We start from the raw sequence: 12,633 nt of genomic DNA on the forward strand, positions 1-12,633 counted from the left end.
CTATGTTGACTGTGCTGCTGTTGATATCTTTCTTGAAGTCTTCCACGATTTCCCTTATATATTTAGTTGCTCCTATGTTGGGTGCATATATGTTTGCAAGAGTTACATCCTCTTGTTGGACTACTTCCTTAAGTATTATGTAGTGACATTTTTTGTCTCTTGTTATAGACTTTATTTTGAAGTCTATTTTGTCTGATATAAGTATTGTTACCTCAGCTTTTTTCATGTATGTTTGCTTAGAATATTATTTTTCCATCCCTTCACTTTCAGTATGTGTAGGTCTTTTGTTCTGGGGTCTCTTATAGACAGCCTATATGTGGGTTGTGTTTTCTTATTCATTCAGCTACTCCGCCTTTGATTGGAGCATTTAATTTATTTACATTTAAGGTTATTTTTGATAAGTACTTATTCATTGCCATTTTTTTTTGCCTTTGTACCTGTGTTCTTTTCTCTCTCATTTTCTTCATCTTCTTAGAGCAGTCCCTTTAGCATCTCTTGCAATGCTGGTTTGGTGGAAAGGTACTCTTTGAACCTTTTTTTTTTTTTTTTTTTTTGGTCTGGGATGTTCTTTATTTCATCTTCCATTTTAAATGAAAGCCTTGCTGGGTAGAGCAATCTTGTTTGCAAGGCTTTACTTTTCATTACTTGGATTATTTTATACCATTCCCTTCTGGCTTGTAGTGTTTCTACTGAGAAAACAGCTGATAGCCTAATCAGAGCTCCCTTTTATGTTACTAGCTTTTTCTCCCTTGCCACCTTTAAGATTTTCTCCATCTTCAAATTTTGCCATTTAATTATGATGTGTCTTGGACTGGACCAGTTTGGGTTTTTCTTGATTGGAACCTTCTGTGCTTCCTGGATTTATTTGACTTTTTCCTTCACCAAGTCAGGCAAGTTTCCTGTCCTTACTTTTTCAAACAGGTTTTCTATCCCTGCTCCTATTCTTCTCCTTCAGGTACCCCTATGATTACATTTCATGTTGTCATGCAGCTCCCTTAAACTATCTTCCTTCTTTTTGAGTCTTTTTCGGTATTGCTGTGTCTGGGTGTTTTTTTCTACCTTGTCCTCCAACTTGCTGATTTTATCCTCCACTTCATCTGAAGTGCTTTTAATTCATTCTAGTGTATTCTTCATTTCCTCCTGGCTCTTATGCATAGTTTCTATTTCCTTTTCCATGGTAATGAAATTCCCACTAAGTCCCTTATAGCTCCCATATAGTTCCTTGTGGTTCTCACTGAGCTCCTTGAGCATACTTATAAACATTATTTTGAACTCTATGTCTGATATATTACTTGCCTGAATTTCATTTAGCACTCTTTTTAGGTATTCCTCCTTTCCTTTTGATTAGGGGTTATTTCTTTGTCTACTTATTTTCAGTGGCTCATTTTGTTTGTTTCTGCATATTAGATTGATCTGCTTTGACTCCCTTCCTTCATGGTGTGACCCTCTGTGGTAGGAGACCTGTGGGACTCAGTAGTGCAGTCTCTTTGATCTCCTGAGCTCGATGCTCTCGGGATGCCCTTTATTGCTATTTATGTAGGCTCTCTTGTTGTAATTGGGTTTTGGTTGTTGTTGGGTCATTCTTGGGTGGGTTATTCCCACCTATTTACTGACCGACAGCCATACTACCTGCCATGTCTTGTCTGCTTTTATACAAGTAGTGCCAGAATGAAACTAAACAACCCAGAAAACAAATGCCACACCTGCAGAAATAACCCCCAACCACAGTCACACTATCAACAATGAATGAGCAAATATTAATAAAGGTGGAAAGAGATTAAGATTATTATAAGAAAGGAAAAATGAATATGAGATAACTAACAGAAAGAAAAATGGTTTTGAGAGGGTAGAGGGAGGAGAAATAATAAAATAGAAACAAGGCAAAGAAAGAAGAAAAGAAAATTTACATCATAAAAAAGGGAGGGAAGAAGGCAAAATGGAGTAGGAAAAAAGGAGTATAATATGAGGTTTAAAAAAATAGTGAAAAAATTGGAACAAAATTAAAGGAAAACCTCCACTACAGCAATATTAATGACAAATGAGCAAAGATTAATAAATGTGGAGAGGGAATAAGAAGGAAAAAAGAAAAGATTATGAGATGCCTAAAGGAAACAAAAATGATTTTGAGAGGATAAAGGGAGAAGAAATAATAAGAGGAATGGAAACCAGGTTAAGATAGGAAAAGAATAAAATTTAAAATAAAAAAAGAAAGAACAGGAATGGGCAAAATTCCAGGAACAGTATAATTTGAGACTTGAAATACAAAAATAGCGAACTTCTGGGAATAAAATTAAAGAAATGCAATAACCACCACCATATCAATGACCAATGAACAAAGATTGATTGATAAAAGGTGGAGAGGGAACAAGGATACTATAAGAAAGGGAAAAGAATGTGAGACGACAAATGGCAAGACAAATGGTTTTGAGAGGCTGGGGGAAGGAGAAATAGTAAGAGTGTGGAATAAAAACAGGGCATAGAAAAGGAAAAATAACATTTAAAATAAAAATAAGAAAAGGAAGGAAGAAGGCAAAATGGAGTAAGAAGGGAGGAGTAAAATATGTGATTTGAAATAAACTAAAGTAAAAAATAGTGAAATAATTGGAACAAAATTGAAGAAAAATGTTGAAAAAATAATGTAAATATTGAAGAAGACAATGGTGGAATTCACTTCAGCAGAGTCTAGCATTTGCCACTGTCTTCTTTTTCTGCATCCACCTCTGCTATGTCAGATGATGTCCTAGTCTAGCCATAGGCAGCCTGTTGGGACTACAAGTGACCCACAGTCTGTGGCTGTCTCCTTCAGATCTGGCTGGTCCCTACTGTTCTGCCCTGCTGGCTTTCCATCAGCACAAAGCCCAGGACTGGTTTGTCTAATGTCCAAGAGCGCTGTCAGTTCCATCTCCACCTGTCTCCACAGGGCGCCTCTGGTGGGATTGGGAGGGTGGAATCCCTGGGTCAGCTCCTGGGAGGCACTGTTCAGTCTTCAGGGAAGATAGTGGGAGTGTTTCCCCAAATCCTGGCCACACAACTTTGTCTGTCCCAGATTATTTCCAATAAAATATAGTTTCCGATTAATTAGCTATCTGTTTCCTGTGAGGGGCCAACCCGTGTAAAAGGGTCAGCTCTTTCCTGCTTGGTGCAGACAGCAGCTCTGTCTAGGTGCAGAGGCTGGGCAGGGCCCTGAACCCCCCTTGTTGTGCCTGTCTCTAATCTCTCTGCTCTGCTGGTTTTAGTGAATCAGTGCCCTAGGAACCAGCATAGCTCATAGTGTCTGGTAGAAGTTTAGAATGGGCTCTTTTTGAGCTTCTCCTTCTTCTCTTCTTTTCCCCTGCAGATCTGCACCAAGCAGGGAGCTCCTGAGCCTGGCCTCACTGATATGTAAAGTCCGCAATCCCACAGGAGATGGGGTTGGGCAAGGCATGCCTGTGAGGGGACCTGCTTGCCTGTTTAGCTATAACGAATCTCAGGCATTTAGCTCCTGGTCATCCAGTCCCCAGCCTGCCACTCTTGAAGGAGACTCAGGCCCAAAGAACTCTCACTCTGCACAGCCCCCTGCTCACCAGCCATGCTGTCCTGGATCCCATAATGCCTTAACCATGCCACTTTCTGTTCTTCCTGTGAATCTGGACTCAGTGGGACCAAACTGCACTTTCACTCTGGTTTCTTTTTTGGCAGAGCCACTGTGCATGGGGTTCTTGCCAAGTCTCACCTCAGCTCCCCTTTTAAGAGTCTCTATTTGGCCCCCACACTACAGCACTGAGACCTGGGCTGGATCTCCATGGACTCCTCCCCGAAAAGCACTAAGTCTCTCTTGTTCAGGGCTTTTCCACAGCCTGCCAGAGCCTCCGACAGTTTCAGGAGATAGAGTGTCTCTCTGAAACTCTCCCAGTAGGCACTGCAGACTCACTGTGTGTGTGCAGCATGAGTTTCTCAGACTTTGTATATCCTTCTAAGTCTCCCCCAATTAGGGTTGGGGTTTCCCTGTGTGTGACCAGGGCCCTACTCGGGGAGGGGTGGGAGCCACTAAGGTGCACTTTCTGTCTGTTCTCTCCTCTGCTACAGGCACCTTGCACAGGGCAATTTCCCCTCAACTTACAAGATCTTTTACCAGATGGTGCAAAACATCCTCTGTACTCCTTGGCTTCAAAATTCATATTAGCCGAGATTCAGTTGATTGTTCTGGTCACTTGTTGGGAGATCAGTTGAAAATCCATGCTGGGGGCACAAGTAAGTGGGCTCAGTTTCCACCTACTTGGCCATATCATCTTCTGATCCCCTAGCTTCCCCTTTAATCATTGATGGACATACAAGTTGTTTCCACTTTTTGACTTTTATGAATAATGCTGCTGTGAATGTTCATGTACAAGTTTCTATGTGGATATATGTTTTCATTTCTCTTTGTGAGCATAAGAAACATCCAATCATATGAGAATGTTTATGAGTTTATTTGAGCTAAACTGATGACAATTGCCAGGAAGCAAAATCTCAGCGGATGGAGGAAATGCTCCAGAGAATCATGCTTTGTGGTTACAGTAGGTCTGAGTTAATAAGGCTGCCATACAGGCCTCCCCTGAGCTTCTTAGGCTTCATATGTGGCTCCTTTTGGTCCACATCTTGGATATATATTCAAGAGTGAAATTGCTGGGTTATATGGTCTAATGCACTTTTGATTAAATAAACAACATTTTAAAAAAATTGTCAGGATCATTGGTGTCACATATACAATTTAAGAAATGTCACAAACTATTACTACCTACATGCTTTAAATTTCTTCCACTTCGTAGCCCTATAAATCAGTCTATTATTTCCCAGACCATCATCGCAACTTTTCCTGGCCATGTTCTCACCTGTTACCCTCATATCAACTTCTACTTGCAAACACTTGCTTATACTGCATTCCTTTCTGGCTTCTCTTCCACTGAAATCTTACCCATCCTTGAAGGCTGAGTATAGGTTCCTACCTGGACCATGAGTTTGCCCTCCTGCTGGCTCCCAGACATTTTACTTTCACAAATTAGTTGAAAATATGAAAAGAATGAGGTATGTGCCCACTGATAATTTTGAGGACTTACTTCAGTTAGATAACATGCTGTGTGTTTACATGGGTATAGTGTAATGTTATAAATGAAAACAGAGATACTAATATAATCCGCTGAAGTTAATTGAAAGGTTAACATCTGTAGTTCCATAGAAACTCATTACCTTACCCTTGTGTCAATCATTTTGGCTCCAATGACTGAACATATCAAGCCTGTACTGCTTTCTCCCTTTGAAGAAAGCTTTATAGTTCTTTTCATTTTCACTTCACACACTAGTGTTAATAATAATAATAATGGTGATGGCAACTATTTATCAAGTACCTCCTATACTGACATGTCTTACACGCCTGATTTCTTTTCGTGTTCATAGTAACACAATACATCTACACTGTCCTGCACAGCAGCCAGCAGCCAATGGGGCTATTGAGCATTTGAAATGTACATGTTCCTAACTGAGATGTGCTGTAAGTGTGAACTATATATACGATTTCAAAAACCTAATATACAGAAAGAATATAAAATATTAATAGTTTTTATTTTAATTAAATGTCAAAATGATTTTTTATTATATTGCATTCAATAAAATATATTATTAAAATTAATTTCACCTTTTCCTTACTTTCTTTTTCTTGGTTAGCTACTAGAAAATTTAAAATGATGTATGTGACTCACGTTTGTGGCTCACATTACATTTCTAGTAGACAGTGATGCTGTAGAATATCTATTAACTCCATTTTACAGATCAAGGAATTGAGGTTTAGTTTCCCAAAGTCAGTATAAAGAGTGGACTCAAGATTCAAAGTCAGATTTGACTGACTTGTTATCCAGGATGCTTTATTCAATACATCCTTCATGACTGGTTGTTATTAGTGAGTACAACATGGAAAGTGAACATAAACTTCACCCTTCTATTTGCATTTGTGGCTGAAAAGGGGCCGCACAGGAAGTCTGACAAGATTAGGGGAGGCCTGTGTGACAGCCTTACAAACTCAGAGACCAAAAGTAACAACAAAGGATGATCTGAAATTAAAACATTAACTAAAACCAGTTTATGCTAGGTAGTGATGTCCTAGGCTAGGATTTTCCCTAGCTTAGGGAAAAGTCAATCTTTACCCAACTGAGCCTGTCTATTGTTTTTTTGCATCTACAATCACATACCTTTGGAATGTCAAATTTCCTTTTTCTGGATCCCTCAAAGGACAGGCACAGCACCATGAGTTTGTCCTCCTGTTGGCTTCCCTCATTCTTATTGTTATTGAGTTAATTGTTGACTTAACTCTCCTGTACCTAGCTATGTAAAAGTATGTGTGTATCATTTTATTTTTTATCCAATCACAGAGGTTTCTCCTTGCTTTGCTTTCTCCCACCTCCCTAATCTGTCACTGATGGATTTCATATAACCCATTTATGTCTTCTCTTTTGGTTGTAATGTATAAAATAAGGAGCAGAACTGCCATTCTCTGGAGCATTTCCTCAACCCGTTGAGATTTTGCTTCCTTGCAATTGTCATCAGTTTGGCTCAAATAAACTCAGAAACATTCTCACGTGATTGGATGTTTCTTACATTGATGCCTTCACATGATTAACAAGTTAATGTCCACCATTCCTTTGTAAGACCTACATGAATCTTTCAAACAACAACTCCAAGATACTTGACTGTCCTTTTACTGATTCTAGACATCACCTCTCCATGATACAAGATACATTGTATTCAATCAAAGCTACTTCATTTCACATTATACCGATCAGCAGCTTCCAGAAACTAGCATTCTTATTATCTTTCCAACTATTAATTTTTGCAGGTGAATTTTGGTTGTTGTTTTATTTTCAAAAGCCTACATTAAGGATGGACTAGGTCTCTGTTCTCAATTTGTATTTAAATAGAAACCCCAATTACAGGCTTTGTCAGGAACCCTGGAAAAATACTGAGGAGAAAAGAAAACTGGCACAAGTCTTCAGAAGGAACCAGGAGTCCTGAGTATCTCTCTAGGGCTTTGGTTTTTAACCTGGGTCTCAGGGTAACCTGCAGGCATCATGGTCACTAGCCTTTGTGCAAAGAGCTTGTCTTGGCTACAATTATACTGTGTTAAGGTACGCATTCATAACAAACACACCCAACAGAGAATATCGCACCTAGTGACTAAGCCTCTCTGGTAAAATGAATATAAGGGATCATATGTGAAATAGAGTTTCTGAACATGAGTATAGCTCTATATTGTATAAAGAAATTCAAAAATGCTTTCCGTCCTTGATGTGTTCCATTTGGGGAATTCATCCATTTCTGTCTCCTCCTCCTTTAAATCTGAAAGGAAGGAAGCAAGTCAGTAGAAATTTTCTGCTCCAGAGGAAGATCAATGCTAGTAGTGTTCATTTTCCTAAGTGCAGCCATCTCCTGACGTGAAAGTCATGCAGATCTAACACGGGCTCCCTCTCAGTCTTCTGCACCCAAGTGAGGGTTAATATAGTGCAGACGAATTTGCTCTTCTCAAAGTAGGGACTGTATGTTATTTGATAGATAGACTCTCTCTATTGCTTCAGCAGGAACCTCAGCATTCCTTCTGGAAATATTTCACAGCCTCAGAACCCTTCTCCTTGCTGCAGCAGGCATCCAGCTGCCTCTCATAGCTGTGTCCTGGGGGGCGATTCCAACTTTTGGGAATCCTGGACAAATACCAGAGAGGAAAGAAAGCTGGGACAAGTCTTCAGAAGGACCCACGTGCCATGGGTATCTCTCTAGGGCTTTGTTTTTTAGCCTGGATCTCAAGGTAACCTGTAGGAGACCCACTTAGGGATTTGTTAAAAATGCAGATTTGGGGACTGCAGCCCAATCTACTGAATCAGATCATCAGGGCTTGGAGCCAGTGCATCTTAAATTTTTTCAAGCTACCTAGGTGATTCCAGTGCCTGCTAATGTTTATGAACTATGACTGCAGGAGGACTTCATAGATGCCTGGCACAGACATCTTAAATCCAATCAAATGAATTATTAATTAAATAAATGTCTGCTTGGACCCCAATTCATAACTTTTGTGCTGCAATTCCCTCTTGAAGTCCTGAGGCACCATTTAATGAATGGTACCCAGGGACGTAAACATGAATTATTTACTTATTTTCCCAAACCCTCTTACCCTTCTCAGTGAAAATGTGCCTGCATATCACCAAGAATCCTACCTGATGGGAGAGATCTGTGGTCCTTCCCAAGAAAGGACTTTCTCGCTGCCCTAAGAAGAATGCAAGCAGGATGGAGCACCAACTCCACATTTATATTATGCTTAATAATTAATCATAGGCCCAGAAATATGCATGAGCATTGACTACAGGCATTTGCAGTCAATAAACAAGTATTTTTAGTGCCACAAATGCAGGCTTAGCCCTAACCTTAAGTAAAAGATGGCAAAGAAGGAGGAGGAGAGGGTGGATAGGAAGAGGGAGGAAAACACTCTAATTGGCTATAAAGGGTGCTGTTTTAAATAGCATTCTTCTATTGAATAACAACAGCTAATGTTTATTGAGTGAGTCCTGTTTATCATGTAGCCTGCTCGTATTAATTTCTCCAAATTAATTTCTCCGAACAACCCTGTAGGGTAGTTACTATTATTAGCTTCATTTAATAGATTAAAAAAAAAATCTAAAGTACAGAGAGTTCTGGTAAATTCCTTAGCATCAAACAACTCATGAGTGGTCAGCCTGGGATTTGAACCATGGAACTGTAGTCCAGAGCCTACCATCTTAAAAGCATCTCTGTAATTCCTCTGTCTTGAAGCTTGTTTTTCTTTTTTTTTAAATACTTGTATCTTCGAACAAATGACCAAAAATCCTATGGATTTTGTTGACAGTGGGAGGTGGAAATCTGTATTGATTATTTTATTAGTCAGGGTTCTTCAGAGAATCAGAACCAACAGGATACACGTAGACATGCAGAAAGAGATTTATTATGAAGAGTTAGCTCAGGTGATTGTGGAAACTGTGAAGTCCCACAGTTTGACTTCTGCCCATAGGTCCAGTCCAAACCCAAAGGCCCAGGAACCAGGGTAACTGATGTCCCAATGCAGGAGAAGATGGATGTCCCAGCTCAAGCAAGGGAGCAAATTCCTCTGCCAATTAGTTCTATTTAGTCCCTCAAATGATTGGATGATAGCCACCCATACTGGTGAAGGTTATCTTCTTTGCTCAGTCTGTAGATACAAATGCTAATCTTCCTCAGACACTTCCTCATAGACACACCAAGAAAAAATGTTTTACGAGCTATCTGGGCAACTGTTAGTCCAGTGAAATTGACACGTAAAATGAACCATCACAATGATAAACACATATTGCATTGTAATTGGGAGTGATGCATATTGGCATATATGGAAAAGGATTTCCAAGAGGTTAAGTGACTTGGATGATATGGCTCTGATGAGATCTCTATCTTTGCCTGAAACCAGAGCCCTTACTACTGTTTATTTTGCTTCCTCAGGTCATAAGTAGCTTGCTTGAGTTGATCTTTAGAAAGCTAGACAAATTCTAGCACTTAATAAATAAAGCACCAAGGACTACAGAGGCTCTTGTGATAATTTCCTAGGGCTGCGAAACCAATTACCACAGGCTGGGTGGCTTAAAAGAATAGAAACATATTCTATTACAGGTTTGTTGGCTACATGTTCAAGATCAATGTATCACCACAGTTGGTTCCTTCTGAAGGCGTTAGGAAGAATTTTTATGTTTCATGCCTCTCCTAGTTTTCTGGTGGCTCTAGACAGTCCCTTAGTATTCCTTGGCTTGTGGCTGCATCACTCCATCTTCACATGGCTTTTTTTCTGTGTCTGTTTGTGTCCTCTTCATTTTTTACAAGGACACTAGTCATTGGATTCAGGGATCACCCTAAATCCAGGATGAGTTTATCTCAAGATCTTTAACTTCATTACATCTGCAAAAACTTTATTTCCAAATAAGATCACATTCCCAGGCAGCAGGGGTTAGGACTTAGACATTGTTGTTTTTGATGACACTATTCAACCCTCTACAATGTCTAAATATTCTGTTTGCTGAGTGAATTTGCACTTTAGTAAATTCAGTGCAGCAACTCAGGTGATGTGCTGGTTGTGGTGAAGCCCATGGACTTCAGGACTTGGCAGCCTTGATTCAAGTCCCAGCATCATTCTCTAGCTATGTGACCTTGGTTAAGTTTCCCAAATTCCCCACAGAGCCATGCCTTCATTTGGGAAATGATAGCATTACTCTTGACTTCACTAATTGCATGTGTTTTCTATTCTGTTTTGCAAAGCTTTACACAGTTAACAGCTTCATACATATTTATTATCTCAGAGTTTATATGGGTCAGGAGTTTGGCAAAGTTTAGTTTGATTCTCTGTTCAGAGTCTCTCAAAGCTGCCCTGAAGGTGTCCCGGGGGCTGTGTCTCACCCAGGGCCTTGACTTGGGGGAGGTCTGCTTCCAAGCTCATTCAACTTATTGAAACAACTCATTTCCTTGTAACTGTAGGTCTGAGGGCCCTGGCTTTTTTCTGGCTATTGGCCAGAGGCAACTATCAACTCTTAGAGACTACCTGTAGCTTGTAGAGGCTGCCCAATGTGAATTTCCATCACCTTTGCCACCTTCTATTGATTGGAAGCAACTTGCAAGTCCCACCCAATTTCAGAAGGAGAAATTATAGAAGGACATGAACACCAGAAGTCAAATATCATTGAGGGTCACCTTTAAGTCTATATACCACACTCAACTATCTCATGAATTAGAATACGCACAAAGCTCCTAGCGCAATGCCTAAACTCCTAGTTGATATTCATTGCATATAACTGCTGTTATTAACTAGTAGTTGTAATTATTTCTACTCTGATTGTAGGGTCTCCACATATCTCCACAGAGGCTGTGCACTGCACAACTCCAGGGGGCACCATATACATAGAGCAGGATGTGAATGGAGCCCATAGTATATGTGAAACTCAATGGTTCTTGCTATGATAGAGAGGTCTAACGCACTGGAATAGACCTCAGTGTGGCCTGATATAAACTGTAACTGATTTAGAAGTTGGAAAGCACTGGCCTTTGGTTCTGACTGTTGAGTGGTAATGGCATATCTCATTTAATGCTGGCCCGTGCATGCTGACTTTTAGAACCCTAGCCAGCCAGCACAAGGCAGTGAATGCAGTCTTTTGCTGTCTGCACTAGCACACTGTAATGCCTCTTCCTGAACTTGCGGGTGGTTGCCAATCTTTTTGCTTGTTTTCATTGCAGTGTTTTTCCACAGTTAGCATCCTTTGTTTTCCTATGTCTGTGTTTAGATTCTCAGCAAAGAGTTGGCTTCTTTTTCAAGGGGTAAACAAACTTGTGATTCTTTCACATGCTGCTGTTGAATGTGAATTGTATAAGCAATCTAGGCCAGGGGAGTGCTGGGTGAATTTTAGGCTACCTTCTAATGTTACAGTATCTGCCACTCCAAAAATTTGAAAGCTTTCCAAGAAGGTAGAAACATCTCCTGTAATTGCCTTATTATATGGTGACCAGGTAATAAATTAGGAAGCCAGCATTCATCTCAATAGGGGTCATGTTATCATAATGGTGCCTATTATAACAGTGCCAGAAAGCACCAATATTGTTAACTTTCCCATTTCCAGGTGTTTGTTCTGTGACAGTAAACAAAGGAGCCTGTATTTCTGTATTTCCTTATGGTTATTGTTGGTGATGGCTAATCAGAATATACCCAAATCATTCGATTTAAGGAAAGTTTAATAAACAGATTATTTGTAAATCTATGGGTGGAGGTATAAGGAAACCAGAAACAGTACCTATCTTCAGCTATTAAAATAGGAATTTCTGTCACTCCTGAGCCTGGAGAGGATGAGAGAGAATGAGCAAAAGATATAGGAATGAAGCTGGTCCACGATGAGTTTTGGAATAAGTACCCTGGCCTCCTTCTCTTCCTTCTCTCTATTCACTCACTTGAACTCTCCATTGGCCCAACCCAACAGGCTACCAGGAGCTGTATCCTATTGAGATATCTCCTGGTGGTCCTCCAGAGTGCAATGTGAAGAAGGATGGAGGGTGAGTCTGCCAGGGTTCCTGGACGATGAAACACACCCTCTGTCCATCACCTCTTCACCGCTTCCTTCCAGCCTTTAATGCAGTAGGGGCCTGGGAAGTGGTCAGTATCACAGATATCAAAGCCTAATAGTTAAGCATCATGCTTTGGATTCCAATAAAAGTCCTGCCACCAACCAGCTGTGTCGCTCTAGGCGAGTGACTTAACCTCTTTGAACTTTCATTTCTTTACCTACAAAATGTTATAATTAATGCAAATGCTTACCTCTTGGCCTTAATACAGTAAATATTCTAATCTCTATCCCATTCCCTAAATTCTTTTTCTCCATAGCACGTATCATCGAAGTACTCTATATTTACTTATTATCTCAAAGATTTAACAAGTAAATCTTATTAAAGATTTATTAATGGTGATAATAAGTAAATATAAGGTGTACGTTTCATAAAAGCATGGATTTGGGTATATTTTATTCACTGATAAGTCCTCAGTAGAAAAAGACATTACTGGCACAGGGTAGGCAATCAGTAAACATTTGGGGCATCAACAAATGA

The 12,633-nt window shown here is 39.9% G+C and overlaps 1 protein-coding gene across 1 annotated transcript in view; it reads left to right on the forward strand.

Annotated features, from left to right (window-relative positions):
• The window catches only part of RBFOX1 (RNA binding fox-1 homolog 1), a 2,121,844-nt gene that overhangs the window by 1,425,945 nt on the left and 683,266 nt on the right, over window positions 1–12,633 (forward strand). The window lies entirely within an intron of this gene.

Source organism: Desmodus rotundus, chromosome 1 (assembly GCF_022682495.2).
Source record: "Desmodus rotundus isolate HL8 chromosome 1, HLdesRot8A.1, whole genome shotgun sequence".
Taxonomy (NCBI): Eukaryota; Metazoa; Chordata; class Mammalia; order Chiroptera; family Phyllostomidae; genus Desmodus; species Desmodus rotundus.